The 19,903-nt window shown below is 34.2% G+C and overlaps 1 protein-coding gene and 2 pseudogenes across 1 annotated transcript in view; 1 reads left to right on the top strand and 2 right to left on the bottom strand.

The window, feature by feature from the left end:
• Window positions 1-19,903, bottom strand: part of UNC79 (unc-79 subunit of NALCN channel complex) — a 214,070-nt gene that overhangs the window by 187,629 nt on the left and 6,538 nt on the right. The window lies entirely within an intron of this gene.
• Window positions 45-163, bottom strand: LOC120619930 (uncharacterized; annotated as a pseudogene).
• On the top strand, window positions 15,938-16,375 carry LOC120619638 (40S ribosomal protein S25-like; annotated as a pseudogene).

The following is a 19,903-nucleotide window of genomic DNA, read 5'->3' as shown; positions in this document are numbered from 1 at the left end:
GCAAGGACCTTGTCAGCTTACAATCCCTTATTTTTTTATTTTTTACGCCAAAGCACCTGCTCTTCTTAGGTGGTCTTCCATCCAAGTACTAACCAGGCCCGACCCTGCTTAGCTTCTGAGATCAGACGGGATCTGGCTTGTTCAGGGTAGCATGGCCATACACCACAATAATTTTTCAAAGTGGTTATTATCACTTCCCTTTAAAGTTAAATAAACCAAAGCTCAAAAAGAATGACTTGCCCAAAGGCACAAAGCTAGTAAATAGTAGAACTGATAGCTTAACTGGCTACAAGCCAGACTTCTCTACCAGGCCACATTCATTCTTTAATTATTTTTACTAGCTTAATAATATTTAATTGTATGGTACAGTACAAAATATTAATACTTCCCTTATTCTATCGTATGACATTTAGAGTCTTTCCAATATTTCATTAACACTGTGAACAGATGAAATATTAAACTAAATGTTTTTTTATAGAAAACACAAAATGAAACTTGTTTACTTCACTAGTCCCAAGTTTTTTTTCTTGAAAAATCAATTCTCTTTGATCCTTCAAGGCCCATCTTAAGATTCACACCATACATGAAGCCTTCTAATTAAATCTAGGCACGATCACTGTCTTGCTTCTCTAGCTACTCAGCATCTGCCTCAAAACTTTCGTCACTTCATCGTATAAATTTTTCACTGATAATAAACTGTTCTATATGGTTCTGAATTAGTTTCATGTTTGCAAATCTATTATCCCTAACAATACTTTAAGATCTTTGAGGACAGAACTACCTTATTATCATTTGTAACTGCCTTAGAACCTGTCACAAGGCTAAGTACATAGCAGAGGGTCAACCTTAACACAGTGGTTGAAATGAAATGAAAATTTAAATGTCAGCTATCCTATATCCTATCAATGTTCTCTAAATAAGTTCTTTACGATTCTAATTTCATTAACACGAATAAGTAATTTCCAGGTAAAATCTGTATGATATGTAAATAATGCAGAACTCTTTTCCATAATTTATTCTCCTACCATCTCTCATTCCAATAGAACTCCAAATAATCATTTCACTTGATATATATATGTTAAAGGTTTTTATAGGTTCTTCAATATCAATTTCAGTATTTTCTTTCTTTTTTTTTTTTTCAAATAGGCCACTCATTTTGGTTTTTATGTCTCAGACCCTAAACATACCGGGTGAACGTCCTGGAGTTATCACAATGTCCTGCAGTTACCATAATGTCCTGCACAGAGCTTTGGGATCAGTGTGAGTTCTCACCTACAGCTACGTGTGACCTCAAGCAAATTATTTAATATCTTTGAGCCTCAGGTGTTATTCATTTGTTTGTTTGTTTTGTTCTATTTGCCAAATGAGAAATTAAAATAATACTTCCCCACATTTTTTGAAAAAGTTGTTTAGTAATGTTATAGATATGAAAGCATACATCCTAATTCTAGCTAATTTTTTATTAGTGTCTTCTACCACTACATAAAATCCAAGGTTTTATGGATTTGCTGTCATTGCCTCTTTTTAAATTATGCATCTTCTCTTCAATCTAACCTTTCATTGAGAAATGATAGACATAAATAAAGAGTACTTCACAAATTTGGATTGCTATAAATATTCACCACAACGGTTAAAGTAAAAATTATGCCTAGTACCTTTTTCATTTCTTCTCTTGATTAGAGGATCAGTAATGAATCAGACAGCTTTCTTAATCACTCTGAATATCTGTATTAACTCACTACTTTTGTGTGTCTCAAAGTATCTCTTATATCCAATATATTCTACTTTCCAGTCCAATTGTTTCTACTTAGAAACCAGCTCTAAAATCTATTCTTTTCTCCCTTTATACTTACATCACCTTAATTCAAACCTGTACAATCTCTTTCCTAGATTATTGATGTGATATCCAGACCTATTCTCTTCTGACCCTTTTTTTACATGGCATCAAAAGTATCTTTCTAAAATGCAAATTTTCAAAAGAAAATGCAAATTTTCCTCATATCCTGCTGGTCGAAATCCGATTAACTTAGCACAGAGTGTGGCATGAACGGATTTCTGCTCATCTGTCAAGCTTCATCTTCTGTCTTTTCCATATGTACCACACTTCAGCCATACTGACTTGCAGAAACCCCAGTTTATAATGCTCTTACCCTTCCATGGTTTTGCACATAATATTTTCTCTACAGGGATGCAATCTGTACTTCTCTGCCTGGCTACCTCCTAAGAATTCCTCAAAGCTCAGCTATAACCATTTCTGCTGCGGATAACTAACCCTAACTACCAACTACTGTAGATAACTAACGCTCCTTATCATCTGCTGTTGATAACTAACCCTCCCTACCACAAGCTGCATTAGGTGCTTCTCCTCCACACTTTCATAGTCCACAGGGCTTCCCTCTATCATAGCAGTTACCATCATATGCTACAATTATTAACTCATTCACTATCTCCTCCATTGGGCTATCAAATCCTTAAGATCAGACAGAAATGGTCTATTTTTATATACCCAGCATTTAATGTGTCATCCCAAATAAATGTTTGACAAATGAATGAACTGACTGACTAATTCACAAAACCCATGATTCTTGGTACAACAAAGCAGTTAAGAATTTATACTCCTTTCATGGCCTAGTTTGGGATCTTGGATATGACACTAAAGTTCTCTCTACTTCTTCTTCCTATTACTTATGGGAAGAACAATTTGTATTGCAAGAACTACGTGTATCACTTTCTTCCAAAGTCCACTGTTCTATCATTAGCCATTTGGGGTATGGAGCTGGTCTGGCTGAAAGCCAACTGAGGGCTGAGGATGAGCTCGTGTCTGCAAGGATGGAGAGCGAGCAAGGAAGACCTATTCCAAAAGTCTGAGGGGCAGACAGAGAGCTTCACTCTAAGTAACCAACTATGTGAGAAACAGGCATGGCTTTACAGTCATAGGTTGATCGATGCCCCAGTCTCACTGGACCAGCTCAGGGAATAGTCAGGGCAGAGGAATATAAATAGTCCTCAGTCCTGAGTCAGTGTCAACTGAGGTTTAGAGCTATGCACTTCTAAATGAAGGAAAGTGAAACACCCTTCAGAGAGACACACACCCCTAGGAAGGGCATTTTGGGAAAAATAATTTTAGGTGAAAAAGCAGAAAATACACAAGGTTTATAGCACAGCTAAAACTGGCCCTGTTGTATTCAGAATGAGTTAGGTTTCCTTCCTCTGTTGAATAAGAACCATAGAGAACCCCTGAGAAGGTGCTCAGGCTACCTACCCGATTTGAGGACACAACTTGAACTCCTAATATTGTTATAGAACTCAAGATGAGGGAACTTTGGTTGGAGGATAATGTTATACAAACAGACCAGAATTTGAAGTCCTATCTGACACCCACTGAGCCTAAAATTCAAGTTACTTGTATGCTTTTAGACCACTACACTTAAAACTCCTCATTAGTATAACTGTCTCTTCACCATTTGTCTTTTGTTTCTCACAGAGCTTTTTGACGGGGAGAGGGTTTGATTTGAGTTTTTTTATTTGTTTAGTTTTTACTACATAAATTTTAAATACATACAAGTAGAGAGATAAGTAAAATGAAATGCATGTCCCCAATACTCAACTTTACTAGTCACCATCTATCCTCTTCCACAATTTTTCTGCTTGAGTATTAAAAGCAAATGCTCTTAATCGAATCATTTCACTTATAAATACTTTAGTATAATCTCTGACTAATAAAGACATTTATAACAGAATCACAATACTATCACATCCAATAAAATCAACAAAACAAATCCCTTCGTATGAGGAGCCAAACAAGATTTGTGAGGGGCGTTTTACAAATTCCATATGTCCCCATTCCTCTTTCCCTTCCAGTGTCATAGCTGTAACTTGCACGAATCAGACTCTTAAGGGGGGCCACGAGAACACAGCGTTAAGGTCCTGTGGTTCCTCTTTATGTCCACTTCTGCCCCCGTGTTCCAGCTTCTCTAAGCCTTGCGTCATTTATTTCATTACATATCTGTAATTTTCTGCACTTACTACCAAAGTTGCCTCAACACTCTTCCTCACCCCACCCCAAAAGGTGGAACTTTTTACACATACACACACACAAAAAAAAAATCTGTTTTAGAGGTGGAAAATGGTGGAACCAAGAGTTCAAAGCATACAGAAAATTACAATCAACTAAAACTAAAACCCAGGTGTCAGTTGAATTGGGGCTCTTCTACTTACTAGCTATGAGAACTTGGGTAATGAACTTTCCTGAGCTTCAATTTCCTAGTCTATAAAATGGGGATTTAAAATTTTTACATGTATAAACTACTTATCACAATGACTGGCACATAGTAGATAAAAAATTGCTACCAAATTAGCAATAATAAGTGTGATCCTTTTCCTTCCCTTTTCCCAGTCCAATACTTTGTCCCTTAAAATGAATAACCTGTGGAGTTAGGAAAACACAGCAGTGATCTTTCATCAACGAATCAAGCATAACCCCCTACACACACACACACACACACACACACACACACACACACACACACAATCTATTAGTGCATTTGGTACTGAAATCAATTCATATATTCAGAGAATCATCTTTTTAAAGAACGAAAATAAATATAGCTAATAATAAAGATATTCAGAAATAGCGATAAGGGGAGAACAATGCCATATGCCTTGTTTGGAAGTTCCAACGAGGAACCAGAGTTCTTTGCAAATCCTTGATCAAAGAATAATCCTCCTTTTTGAGGATGGTCATCCTCTTTAACTGAAAGCAAAATCTCATAAATGATACAAATGAATGGTGACAAAAAAGGATACATAGTTTCAGAGAGCCAAAACAGTCAAATCTCCCCTCAAAAGCAAAAGAAAGTCAGATGTCACAAATTTCATTGTTAATTCTTCTAAATACTTGTATACTTACATAGCTATTCTTCAGTTGGCTTTAGTTTCAGGTGGCAAACTTCACCTGGCACTTTCAGCAGACAGGAGAGGTCAACAAAGAACACTCCCATTCTTCAGCAAGTGACTCCTCCACTGTCATCACCATCATCATCATCACCACCATCATCATCATCATCATCATCATCATCATTATCATCGTCATCAACATCATCATCAACATCATCATCATCATCAATTAATTACATATGGATAGCCATTTACATTTTCAGAGCATTTCCACATACATTATTCAGTTACATTTTTAAGCAATTAATTTGTGAAAAACAATGTCAAGAGTTCTACGGAATTTTATACATTAAGCAAAAGTTAAGCAGCAAAGGTGAAGGGAAAGATTTCAGTGTTCTTATTCAGTCATCAGATATTGATTGAACACTCATTAATGTGCTAGGCATTTAGAGGTACAAGTAAATCAAAAATAAAAAGATATAATCCTCATCCTCTGGGTCACAATAATCACAGTAATAACTCTATTAAAATGATCCCTGAACGTATAGTCTTAACACAGTAATAATTCTAAATTCTGAATGTTTATATTGTGCCAGTAAACATAAAAATATTATTATGATGATTATTTCCATATTACCGATGAGGAAATCAAGGCTTAGAGAAGTAACCTGTCCAAAGTCAAATAGAAGGTAAATAATAGAGACACTCTCTGATATGTCACCTATAAAGAGAAACAATTGAACTAGTTGTAACTCACCTTACATGTTTAGCACGTTAAAAAAAAAAAAAAAAAAACATAGATACCTAAAATCATCTAATGCTTTCATGAATGAATTAGTGAGATCTAACCACTTGCCAATTGGAAAAGTGTTAAAATGGAGATGCTTCATTTGCCAAAGATGAGGCACTTGCAAGTAAGAAAAGGAGAAAAATAATTTATTCAAGTCAAAAGAGAAGACCATTGTTCCAGTTTCTATCACCCTGAGCTTGTGCTAGGAACTGTGAAAATCAGTTCATTTCATGGTGAAATGGAGAAAGTGATAAAGGTAGTGAATTTTCTGCAAGTTGAGTGCTTGTTGGATATTAGTAATAATTTGAAATGGAATATGGAGCTCTGTTTTATTTTCATGTAATCGGGGTAGGTTATAAAAACTTGTTTTTAAAAGTTTACTGGGATCAAGATCAAGATTTTGTAATTGAGAATTAGGTCAAACGTATGAAAACAATTAAGTTTACTACATGCAAAAAAAAAAAGATTTTGAAATTGAAGAATATAAGAGGCCAAATTTTAAGTACCTCTCATCCCATCCAAAGAGTGACACACAAGCTTGTGTTTTCTTCCTGGTATGACAAGACATTTGAATACCGTAGTTGAAACTACAAGGACTGGGTGGGGCAGGGAATAGGGAAATGAGAGTATTATTGATTTGTTCAGGAAGTATAAACCCAGATATATGAATTTAGCAGATGAAAACTAGAGAATGTTTTAATCTCTCATTGCTAAACTTTACTGAGCTCTCTATAATCATAGATTTTTGAGGAACTGAGGAGCTATTTGGTAGAAATTAAATAATTTCAGAGATATACAGAGGCTGATGAGTCTGAATCATTCTTTAAGTTTCCATATCTAAGTGCAATACTCAAGACGTATTTAAATTATCAACCATCTGTCCAATCAATGTGGCTGCATATCAAAAGAAAATGATTGCACCAAAAATAAATTATCCTCCTTAAGAAGATGCAGATATCCCAGAACTGCCTAAACGAGAAGATGAATTATAAACAGTACTATCCTGAAATCTAAATGTCTCGCTACACAGACAAACTTTGTGAAATATTTGGGATTCTACTTCCTATTAAAGTACAGACTCTTCCATGACAGTGCTAAAGTCCAAGTTGAGATTCATGATCAACCTGAAGTTAAAATTCAAGTGTGCTGGCTCAGAACATACTACACAATTCTCAAGAACAATTCAGTCCATCCTACAATGATTTTTTTCGCTAACTTGATCAAAAATGAACAACAATTAAATATAAAATCATAACTCTTTAGAGATTCTTTAAGACTCTTAAAAATATAACATTTCTTTAGTATTTACTATGTACCACACATGATTCTAAGTACTTAATCAATCCTATTAACACTTGTAAACCTCACAATAATCCTAGGTGCTAGTTTGTTCCCCTGCCCTTCTTTTTCTATACTTAAAAAAACTGAGGAAATTTTTGCTGATTTCGAAAAATCCTGCAGTCTACATATAAATTATTCTTTTACTCATTCAGAAAATATTTACTGAGGGTCAACTATATGCCAAATACTGGAGATAAACATAGCATGAGACAGCTATAACCCCTGACCTCATGATGTTTATGGTAAAGCATCAAAGATGAACAAAAAGGACAAAAAAAAAAACAAAAACTGTTTTAAAGGTCTATAAGGAACCATACAGGGAAAAAAAAGAACCATACGAGGAGTTAAAATAGAGAATAAAGAAGGAGGTAGGAAATAATTTCTTTACACAGGGCAGTTTGGGAAGGCCTTTCATAAGAGATCATATTTAAGATATAAAGAATGAGAAGATGATAGACATGAAAAAATGGGAGAAAGTTTCTGGGTTAAGAATACAATGTGAACACAATCATCTCAATTATATACACCTAAAATGTCAGCAAACTCCAGTAAAAGAATCTTTTGAAGAAGAAAGGATAATAGACAAGAAAACATACAGCAACATAATTCTGGAAGCTTGAAAGCCGAAAGACAAGCAGCAATTGGCTTGGAAGACCAGAGAGAGTAGAATCCCAGGTCAGCAGCGAGGAAAGCTGAGAACTAATGATATGCATCTCAGAATTCTCAAAAGGCATGGAATTGGCAGCAGCAGAATACTCTGCACTAGAGGTGTGGAACAAGAATGAAAGCTTGAAAACAAAGAGGGATTGGCTGACAGCTGTTTAAGAAGCAACTGGATCCCTAAATTCTCTCCCCTACCTCGCATGCCTGAACACCTCCCCCCAGCTCAGTGGATCTGAAGTTTATTGACTAAAGAGAATATACACCAGAGGTTCTCTGGAATGGAAGAAACCAAACACAGTTGAAGACGGGGGTAACCTACCTAAACCAAGGAAATTTGGTGGGTATTTGAAGTATGAATACTGAATACAGAGCCAAGCTACCCTTAGCCTGCCCTACCCAACACCTAGCAGCCAGACCTTTACCCTTTTGGCTGGTGATTGGAATCCTCTTTTTCCCTCCTTCCTTCTGTGAACCTAACCAATCAAAGAGGAAAGGCCTGAAGACAGACAGTGACATCAGGGGTTTCCCAATAAATGGCCCACCAACGTGCTCAGGTCAGCTCCATAGTCCCAACATTTAACCATGAAGACAACAAAGGATGGCCAGCCCGTAACATGGAAGCCAGACGGGAAGGAACAGAACATCAACTTGGAGGAAAACAATCTGTGTCAGAGAAAAAAAACCTTTTTTAAAAACTGTTATCAATATCAGAAAGATACTTACTCTATCCCCAAAAAATGAATGTTGAGGTCCTATTTAAAAATAAAATGCAGAGAACAAAACAAACACACAAAAGAGTCCTTGCAAATTTAAAATATGATCCTAGACTTAAATAATCAATAAAAGGGCTAGAAGAGAAAGTTGAGGACATTTCCCCTAAAGTACAAAAAAAAAAAGAAAGAAACAAAAAAAAGAGAGAAACAATCAATCCAGGAAGTCCAACATCAGAATAAAAGTATTTCCAGAAAAGGCAAGAGCAAAACTAAAGAGGTTAAAATCATTAACAAGAAAACAAACTGGTGGTTGCCAGATGGGAGGGGGATGGGGGCCTGGGTGAAAAAGGTGAAAGGATTAAGAAGTACGAATTGACAGTTACAAAATAGTCGTGAGGATGTAAAGTACAGCACAGGGACTATAGTCAATAATATCGTAATAATATAGACAGTGTCAGGTGGGTGCAAGACATCGGCAGGGTCAATTTGTAAGTTGTATAAATGTCTAACCACTGTGCCGTATACCTGAAACTAATATAATAATGAATATCAACTGTAATTGAAAATTTTAAAAATATATATAAATGAATATAAAAATATCATTAACAAAATTGTTAAGAAAATATTAGAATATAGATTAAAAAGGCCTACCGCAATAAGTAGAAATTGACACGTAACAAGGCACATCATTCTGAAATGTCAAAAACTGGTGACAAACTAAAGATTCTATATGCTTCTTGAGATGTTTAACAGTTTACATCACTTAGAAAAGACTAGGAATCAAAAGGGTTTTGGGACTTCTCAAAAGCAGCACCGGAAGCAAGATAATAACGAAGCAAGGCCTTTAAGACCCTGAAAAAAAAATTCTCAAAGCAGAAATCTGTATTCGGGCAAACTGTAAATTAAAAATAAAGATATGCTTAGACATTCATGGTATCAAAAAATGTATTACCCATGCATTCTTTCTCCTGGGAAAGACCCAGTTGTGCCTCAGGCATAGAGGGCAATCAGTTATGATGAGAGCACTGTGGTTCAAGAGACACACTGTTGAAAGCTGTCATCACCAGGAGCCCCACACCCAATATACTGGGTTTTTAACCTGAGGCAGAACGCTTGGATGAGTGAGCCCCTAGTTCTTACTTATTATTAAACTAATGAAGTTCCTACTCTCTTCCACAGTCTGAGGATGTTCGTTTTGCTCCCAAAGAATTATTCTTCGACCTATTTCTAAGAACTAGGGGTAGGTCATGTTGAGCTTAAGCAGAAAATACAGAGTAAGCCACTTCCCAACCATATTTTTACCAGAGGTCCAGTACCTGGCTCACGTTTCTGCGTCTACCAAAAGCCCCAACTCTGGTGAACCCTGCTCTCCCTGGACTCACGCTGGACTTTACTCAGTGACATCCATAGAAGAATTCAAGTTCTGAATCAACCCAAGCCCCTCAACTAAAAATAGACCGATCAAGGAAGATGACAACCTGAAGACTGGCTGACAATATCTACAACAAACCTAGGTGGCAGGGTAGCCCTGTGAACCATTCATCAGAGGATGGGGACAAACTTCTGACAACTACACGCCCCTTGTGGTATCAGCATCCATGCTAGAAGACACAGACAGGAGGCTTTTGAGCCTCTGATGGTTCTCTGAATAGGGAACGCCCAATTCCCCAGAGGTATTCACAGGAATTTGGGTGGCCCAATCTGAAAACAAAAGTCAAAACAAGGAGGGGGTCCTCCGGGTAATAAGATCTATAGTGAGGGAGCAGACTCTCAAACCTAAAAATTAACAAACCAAAGCTCCCTTCAAGATAAAGCATTGCGTTCAGAAGAAACTGTTGAGAATAAAATCCCCATTGAACAGCGTAAGGATATTAGATGCAAAGGAGAAACAAAGTCCAAATAAAAGTGGGGAAGGAAACCGAGAAAGCCGGGATCAGAAAGTACAGCAGAATATTTTTATCACTTTGCAAAACGAGAAAATAGAAGAGGAGCCCTAAAATTACAGGGAAATTTATTTTACTTTAAAAATGAACAATAGAAAATCCCATATGAATTTCATAAGAGAAAGAAAATAAGAAGCAGAGACATGAGCACTAAACAGATGAAAAGTATAACTTCATGTTTCAAAATAAGTTAAAAGAAATTAAGAAAATGATTTAAACTGTTATTAAACCCACTGAAATTAGGTGACTAGAGAAGAGAGATTTCTAAAGGAAGGTGAAAGAACTGTAGAGAAAATTATAAATAAAGAAGCTTTTTTAAAATGAAGACTCAATCAATAGAAACATAGAAATAAATAAACAGTGAATAATGCTTATGACAAATAAAACATGAAAAGGAGAAATCTTTAAAAATTAAAAAGAAATAAAGAATAGTATGGATGTTCCTCAAAAAATTAAGAATGGCGTTACCGTATGACCCAGCAATCCCTCTTCTGGGTATCTACCCAAAATTTTTTAAAATACCTATTCATAAAGATACATGTACCTCGATGTTCACTGCAGCATTATTCACAGAGGCCAAGACATGGAAGCAGCCAAAGCAAGCTTCAATAGTTGATTAGATAAAGAAGATGTGGTACATATATACCACATGGAATCCTACCCAGCCATAAGAAAAAATGAAATACTGCCATTCGTGACAACATGGATGGATCTTGAGAGTATCATGCTAAGCAAAACAAGTCAAACAGAAAAAGCCAAGAACCATATGATTTCACCTATATGTGGGCTATTAAACTGAAAGCAACAAATGAACAAGTAAGACAAATAAACAAAAACTCATAGACACAGATGACCGTAAGGTGACGGGAGACTTTGACTTTGGGTGGTGAACACACAATGCAATATATAGACGATGTATTATAGAATGGTACACCTGAAACTTATATAATTTTATTAACCAATATCACCCTCACATAAATTTAATAAAATGTATTTTGAAAAAAAAAAAAAGAAATGAAGAGGTTTCTGGTTATGATAAAAGAAACTTCTACCAACAGTTCTTCCTTCTTGTCTCACAGAAAACAACTACAAAGCTTGGACATGACGAAAAAGCAACTGCCTGAGAGCACAGGAGAATGGACGGACAGACCAAGAGGGAGTTCTCACCGCCAAGGAGAAGAGGAGAAAGGCAGCTCTATGAGAAAATGCCCGTCAGTGGTGCTTAGCCTGGGGCTAAGTGCAGTCCATGCAGCATGCACAGTGGTGAGGGCAGACACGGAAAAGCCCACAGTCTTTCTGACACAAGGAACCGGAAAAGGAAAGCTGGCAAACTGCAAATATTGAAGCGAGTGGGGAAAATCCCACAAGGGCAAGGGGACCAGCAGAGCGAATATCTGTCTCCCTGACTGACCCCTTAACCACACAGATAAAAAACAGACTCAAAGCAATCCAGCTCAAGGCAAAAGATCCAAACAGAGTATAAACAACAGAGTTTATACAGTTCAAGCCCAGCCAAGAGAATGACCTACTAAAATAAAGAAAACACTATTCATCAGTGGGAAATAATAGAATCCAAAGTCTCCATGACTTAACATTTATAATGTCCAGGATACAGTTCAAAATTATCCAACATACAAACCAAGAAAATGAAACGCATTCTCAGAAAAAAAGAAAATCATTCTAGTTTGACCATGAAATGAAACAGATGTTGGAAGAGACAGGTATATACAACTACTATAACTAGCCCCGGTAAAGTAAAACAAAACATGCTTTCAATAAATGAAACGCTCATCGAGAAATAAGAAGTCCCAACACAAAATAAAAATAATAAAAGAAGAAGAAGATGGAAATTCTAAACTGAAAAACATGAATTTATGAATAAAAAAATTCACTGGATGGACTAAGCCAAATGGACATGACAGAGGAAAGAGTTACATGAACTTGAAAATACAGCAACATAAGGTTTTCAAGGTTGAAGAACAGAGGGAAAAAAATTTGAGAAAAAAAAATGAACAGAGCCTCAGAGACCTGTTACATAACATCAAACAGTAAAATTAAAGATGTGTAATTGGAATACCAAAGGAGATGACAGAAAGAATGGGGCAGAAAAAATATTCGAGGAAATAATAGCTAAAGATTTCCCAAGTTTGATTTTAAGAAAAATTTTTACACACAAAATGAAAAGTAAACACTGAACAGAATAAATATCTTGCAGCTTATGCCGATATTAGCCCATATGATACTCAAACTGTTAAAAGCCAAAGATAAACAGTATATCTTGAAAGCAGCAAGGAAAAAACGATATATTACATACATATTACAGACATATGACAATTGATGGCTGAATTCCCCTCTGAAACCATGAAGGCCAAATGGAATAATATCTTTAAAGTACTGAAAAAAAACTGTCAAAATAGAGTTCTACATTCAGTAAAAATATTATTCAAAAATAAAAGCAAAATACAGACATTTTCAGACAAAGAAATCTAAGAAATGTGGTCACCAGCAGAGCTACACTATAAAAAAGGCTAAAGGAAGTTTCGGGGCTGAAAAGGAAAATATTTTATTTTTTCCTCTTAATTTCTTTATTAACCATATAACTTTAAAATTAAAATCATAACATTATCTTGTGGCATATACAACATATGTAGATGTATTACATACAACAACTATAAAATGAAGAGGGATGTGGACATATAAGGCTGCAAGATTTCTGTATTTTAAATAGAGTGGTACATTATTAACTGTATGTTAACCATGAAAAATTAACAATATACATTGTAATTGCTAGGGCAACCTTTACTTAAAGGTACAAAAGACCACACCTAAGAAGCCAATAGGAAATTTTTAAAGGTTGAAAGAAAATGAAGCAAAAATATATGCCACTTACACAATAAGCAAAAGCTGGATTAGCATTATTAATATCAGATAAATAGATTTCAAAACAAAACATATTAACAAGGATAAAAAAGATATTTCATAATGATAAAATTGATGATTCAGTAAGAAATCATAAGTCATAAATGAGTATGAACCCAATAATAGTTTCAAAACACATGAGGCAAAACTGACAGATTTAAAGGGAAAAACAGATAATTCCATAGTCATAGTTAAAGACTACAATTAGTTGTTATCAGCAACTGATAGAAAAATTAAACAAAAAGCAGCAAGGACACAGATTTGAACACATCACCCAACAATTACAGAATACACATTCTTTTCAAGTACATATGGAATATTTACCAGTATAGACCATATTTGGGGGCCATAAAACAAGTCTCAGTTAATGCCAAAAGATTGAAATTCTACAGATTGTGTTCTCTGACAAAAATGGAATTGTTAAAAATCAAAAACAATAAATGAGATAACTAGGAAAAATCCCAAACATCTATAAATTAAACAACACACTTGTAAAGAAACTTTGGATCAAAAATATTACGGGATAAATTAGAGAATATTTTGAACTGAACAATAAGGAAAATAAAACCTATCAAAATCTGTGAAATGCAACTAAAGTAGGGCTTACAAGGAAATTCATGACTTTATGTGTCTATGTTAGAAAAGCAGAAAGGTCTGAAATCAATAAAATAAGCTTTCACTCTAAGAAACTGGAAAAAGAAGAGCAAATTACATCCAAATCAAACCAAAGAAAGAAAACAGTACTGATAAGTACAGAAAGCAATAAAACAGAAAAATAGAAAAAAATCAAAACCAAACACTGGTTCTCTGAGATCAATAAAATTGATATACCTCTAACTGGCCAGGTCAGGAAAAAAGAGAGAGAGATAAATTGCCAATATCAGAAGTAAAAAGACATAGCAAGAGTTCCTACAGATGCAGGAAGGATAATAGGGATTATTACAAACAAGTTTATGTCAATAAATGGACAACCGAACAAATGTGTCAAATGGACAAAATAGGCAAATTTCTTGAAAAACTCAAATAACAAAGCTGATTAAAAAGAAATTACAACAAAGAAAAAAACTTGAACAGTTCCATATCAACTAAATTGAATTTAAAATTTAAAATCTTCCTCCCCTTGCCACACACACACACACAAAAACAACAAACACCTTCAGACCACAATGGCTTCGGTAGTGAATTTTATCCAAAATTTAAGGAAAAATGAATATGAATTATATACAAACTTTTCAGAAAATATAAAAAAGAGGAACACTTCCAGACTTATTTTAAGAGACCAATTTTACTCCGATTCCAAAACCTCAAGAAAAGAAAACTATAGACCAAAATCAATCCTAAACATAAATACAAAAATCCTTAACAAAATATTAGCAAATGGAATACAACAATATTTTTAAAGTGTATGTATTATGACCAAATGTGGTTTATTTCAGGGATGCAAGGTTAATTTAATATTGTGTAAGACTCAAAGATTTCTAGCCAAGACCAAGAGCAAGGCAAGGATGTCCACCACACCACTTTCACTTACATTGTTCGAGAGTCTTAGCCAGTGCAACAAGGCAATAAATATAAGTAAAAGGCATAAAGATTGAAAAGACTGAAAACTTTACTCACAGACAACATGATGGTATGTGTTGAAAATCTTACATAATACCCCAAAAAAGCTATGAGACTGATAAGGGAACATTGCCAGGGTGCAGAATATGACATAAGATCAATGTACAAAAATCAATTATATTTCTCTATACTAACACCATATCCTTAAAATAAAATTTAGAAGACACCTCCATTCACAAAAATATTTACAAATAAATTTAATAAACAATGTGACAAGATATTACAATAGGAAATTAAACAAGACCTAAATAAGTAAACACATATATCATTTCCGGGGATTGGAGAACTAAATATTGTTAAAATAATAATTCTCTTCAAATTGATCTGTAGGCCAAAATCTATATAAACTATCTTTTTTAATTTTTAAGTTTACATAGAAAGCAAAGGACCTAAAACAACAAAAACAACTTTTAAAAAGTCGGAAGACTTATACTACCTGATTTCAAGGCTTACTATAAACTCACAGTAAAAAAGACAGTATGTCTTACAGTACGTCACTGGAATAAGAATAGACATATAAATGAATAAATAGAATAGAGTGTAGAAATAGACTCAACCATATTTGGTTGGTTGATCTGTAACAAAGATACCGAGATAGTTCAATGGTGACGAGATCGTTTTAACAACAAATGGTGCTGGAACAACTGGATATTGTAAATGGAAATAACGAACCTCAAACCTTACTTTATACCATACGTAAATAAAGACCGACTCAAAAATGTTCAGAGACCTAAATGTTAGAGATTAAACTATTATATTTCTAGAAGAAAACACTAGAGAAAATATTTGTATCATTAGGTTAGGCAAAGATTTCTTAAACAGAATGCCAAAAGCACAAACGATAAAAGAAAAAAAATTGATTAAATGGACTTAATAATTTTAAAGTTTCTCTTTTCAAAAGTTATAGTTAAGAAAACACAAAGGCTAGCCACAGAACGAAAGTGAAATTTTTCAAAACAAAGAGCTTGTATTCACAATATATAAAGAACTCTTACGACTCAATAAAAAGACCAAAAATCTATTAAAAAGTGAACAAAAGTTTCGTAAGCAGCACTTCTTTTTTCTCCGACATCTTAGCGAGGCTGCCCTGGTAGCAACTGCTCTCAGAGTTTCGCTATGCCACCCAAGGATGGCAAGAAGAAGAAAGATGCTGAAAAGTCGGCCAAGAAAGGCAAAGACCCAGTGAACAAATCTGGGAGCAAGGCCAAAAAGAAGTGGTCCAAAGGCAAAGTTCGGGACAAGCTCAATGACCTAGTCTTGTCTGAGAAAACGCATAAGACAGATTCTATAAAAAGGTTCCCATCTATAAGCTTATAACCCTAGCTATTATCTCTGAGAGACTGCAGATCCGAGGTTCCTTGGTCAGGGCAGCCCTTCAAAAGCTCCTTAGTAAAGAGTTTTTTAAACTAGTTTCAAAGCACAGAACTCAAGTAATTTATACCAGAAACACCAGAGGTGGGGACGCCCCAGCTGCTGGTGAAGATGCATGAACAACAGGTCCCACCAACTGTACATTTGAAAAATAAAACTTTATTAAATCAAAAAAGAACAAAAATTAGAACAGAGATTTCCCCTAAGAAGATAAACAAATGGCCAATAAGCACATTAAACAATGCTCAACATCATTAGTCCTCAGGGAAATGCTAATTAAAACCACAATGAGCTACCACTACGCACCCACTAGAATGACGAAAGTTAAAAAGACTGTCAATATCAAATGCTGGTGAGAATGTGGGGCAACTGGAACTCTCTCCTACATTGCTGGTGTAATGAAGAACGATTTGGCTACTTTGAAAAGCAATATGGCAACACTTTCGATCATTTAAGATACTGGCAAGCAATTCTATTCCTAGATATTCACCCTAGAGAAATAAAAACTTATTCCTATAAAAGCATATGCGCAAACACTTTTAGCAGCACTATCCATATGGCCGAAAACTGGAAACAACCCAAATTATGTATATATGTAACATGAAATACTACAGAGCGATAAAAAGGAACAAAATATTAATACATTCAATAACATGAATGAATCTCAAAAATGGCATGCTAAATAAAAGACATTACACAGAAAAGGCTATGTACTAAATGATTCCATTTATATGAAATTCTAGAAAAGGCAATACCATAGTGATATAAAGCAGATCAATGTCTTTCCGTGACCAGGGATAGAAGAAGGTGATCAAGAGCAAAGGGACATAGGAATCTTTTTAGGGTAAGGGAACTGTTTAGGGTACGGGCGGAGGTTATACAATTGTATATACTTAGCAAAATTCATTCAACTATGCTTTCAAAATGGCTGAATATTATTATGTATAACTATTTCCATGATAAACAAAAAGAGAACAAAATAACAAGTATTCTAATACATAGGTACTTGTGAATGTCTACATTAGAAGATATAATGACATGGATACTTATACTTACTTATAATTAACAAGTTTGGATTTATGAGAAACAGGATAATATTCAACTGAACAGTTTCAATTTTTAAATTATATTTGACATTTGAAATTAAGGGCCAAATAAATATATTCCTATATACATGCAGAATCACCATAAATAGGCTAGTTCACATATAAAAGTATATTGTACAGTTGACTCTAAAAAAACTCAAAAGAAATGAAGGGATTTTGAAAACAGTCAATAGAAACTGATCCAAACAGAAGATAAAAAAGACCCAACCTACATGTGATAGGGATTGCAAAGAATGTCAAACAATAGAATGAAATAAATATTAAAACTATAATTCCAGAACTTTCTTAAAATTAAAATAAAATCTTGAAATTACATATTGAAAAGATACATCACAATCATTTCAACATGGCCAACATTGAGTTATATTATAGATAAAACTACTTTTAAAAAAAATAAAAAATCATTTGGGCAACCAGGCAAAATAGGCTAAGTCACTAATAAGGGAAAGAAACCAAGACCGTCACCAGACTTTTCAACAATTCTTAATTCCATCCTCCCAAAAAAATAGTAGAACGAATTTAAGACACTCAAGGAAGGGAAATATGAGTCAAGCAATTTATATCTACCCAAAATGACCTCCAAATACAAAGCAACAAACAATTATAAACTTGCCAAAACTCAGGGTACATCGACCCTGTGTGCCCTTCCTAAAGAATCTATTAGAAAAGGACATTCAGACAACCAAAGAGACTGAGAGACAGTAATATATGAATCAGTGATGAGCATTAAATATAAATATACTTGCAGAACAAAGCTAAACCATGTTTTTAAGGGAGAGAATATCATATATACAGTATAATTATCAAAAATTGGAGAAATAAGGAGTGTATATGGATATGATTTCCTAATAGACATTAATTGGAAATAAAAATATTTTATCTTAGAATAGATACTGGGACAGAAGTAGAAAGGGAGAAGAAGAGGTTACAAGCTAATTTCAATATTGTTCAATGTAAGAAACCAATTAAGTCCAAAAAAATGGACTAATGGAATGTAAAGGTATTAGTATAAAGTTAACCAATGGAACATATAAGCTGATAAAACCCACTGCATAACAAAAAAGTGCAGATACAAAAGGCATAAAAATAAAACAATATGATAGAACTGAGGCCAAACATATTAATCATATCAATAGATGTAAATGGGCTTAACTCACCTATTGAAAGAAAAGGACTTTCAGATTGGCTAATAAAGCAAAATCCAACACTATGCAGAATACAAGACACACCTAAAACAAAGAGATTCAAAAGAGTTAAAAATAAAAGGATGGAGAAAAATATATCAGGCAAACAAAAAAAGAAAACAGGGGTCATAATCTTGATATCCAGCGAGGTGGAATTGAGACCAAAAAGTTTTAAAATATATAAAAAAGGTCAATTTATAATGCTTAAGGCTATAATTCACAGTGAAGATACTACAGTTACTAATATTTATTCACCCAATAATCAGCAATAATTTTCATGAAGGAGCAACCTACAGGAAAGACAAGGAGAACTAGAAACACACCAATGGGATAACTTTAATATACCTCACAATCCAAAATCAAGTGGACTAAAAGTTAGTAAAGGTATAGAAGACCTAGACAACATAACTAAAGTAGATCTTATAGATATATATCAAACTCCAACCCCAAAAACAAAGATCACAACTTCTTTCAAGTACACATGGAAAATTCACAAAAACTGATCAAACTTAAGTCTACAAAGAAAACCTCAGTAAGTTCCAAAGAAAAGAAATAATGCAAATATCATCCTCAAACTATAAAGCAATAAAAATAAAAATCGATAACAAAATAAAATAAAATTTCTTTCCGCATGGAAATTTACAAGTACATTTTTAAATAACTCTTGGGTCAAAGGCAAAATATAAAATTACATTGCGGAATTTCTTGAAAATAATAATAAAAGCCTCGACATTATCAGGAATCTGTAGGCTACAGCTAAAGGAAGTATCAAAGTATATCAATGAAATGATTATATCTAAAACATTAAAATAAATAAATACCCAACTCAAAAAATTAGGAAAGAAACACCAAAATAAAACAAAGAAATCAAGAAAATGGAGAATTAGTAATAAAAACAGAAATTAATTTAGAAACCAAAAAAGCAGTAGAATTAATAAATAAATCCAAAAACTGGTTCTTTACAGAAGAAATTAACAATAGATAAACCACTAACTCAATCAAGAAAAAAGGAGAGAGGAGCACAAAAATACAGCACTAACGGTACAACATTAGACATGACAAGGAGAAAATAAATCTCAAAATAATGGAAATTTTTAAATTTCTAAAAGATTCTTTTGTATGCTTCTATGCAAACAAATTGGAAAATTTAGATGAACTGAATAATTTTTTAGAGGAATGAAACTTACCAAAATTGACCCCAGTAGAAACAGAAAGTCTAAATAGATCAAGTATCACAGAGGAAATAGAGAAAAATATTAGAGTTCCATCACAAAAAAAAACAGCCAGATAGTTTCACAGGGGAATTCTAACAAACTTTTAAAGATCAATAACTTCAATGTTACTTTAATCATTCTAG

The sequence above is a fragment of the Pteropus medius genome, unplaced genomic scaffold, assembly GCF_902729225.1.
Source record: "Pteropus medius unplaced genomic scaffold, Ma_sr-lr_union100, whole genome shotgun sequence".
NCBI classification, from domain to species: Eukaryota; Metazoa; Chordata; class Mammalia; order Chiroptera; family Pteropodidae; genus Pteropus; species Pteropus medius.
The sequence above is the reverse complement of the archived record's forward strand: the minus strand, read 5'-3'. Positions and strand labels throughout refer to the sequence as shown.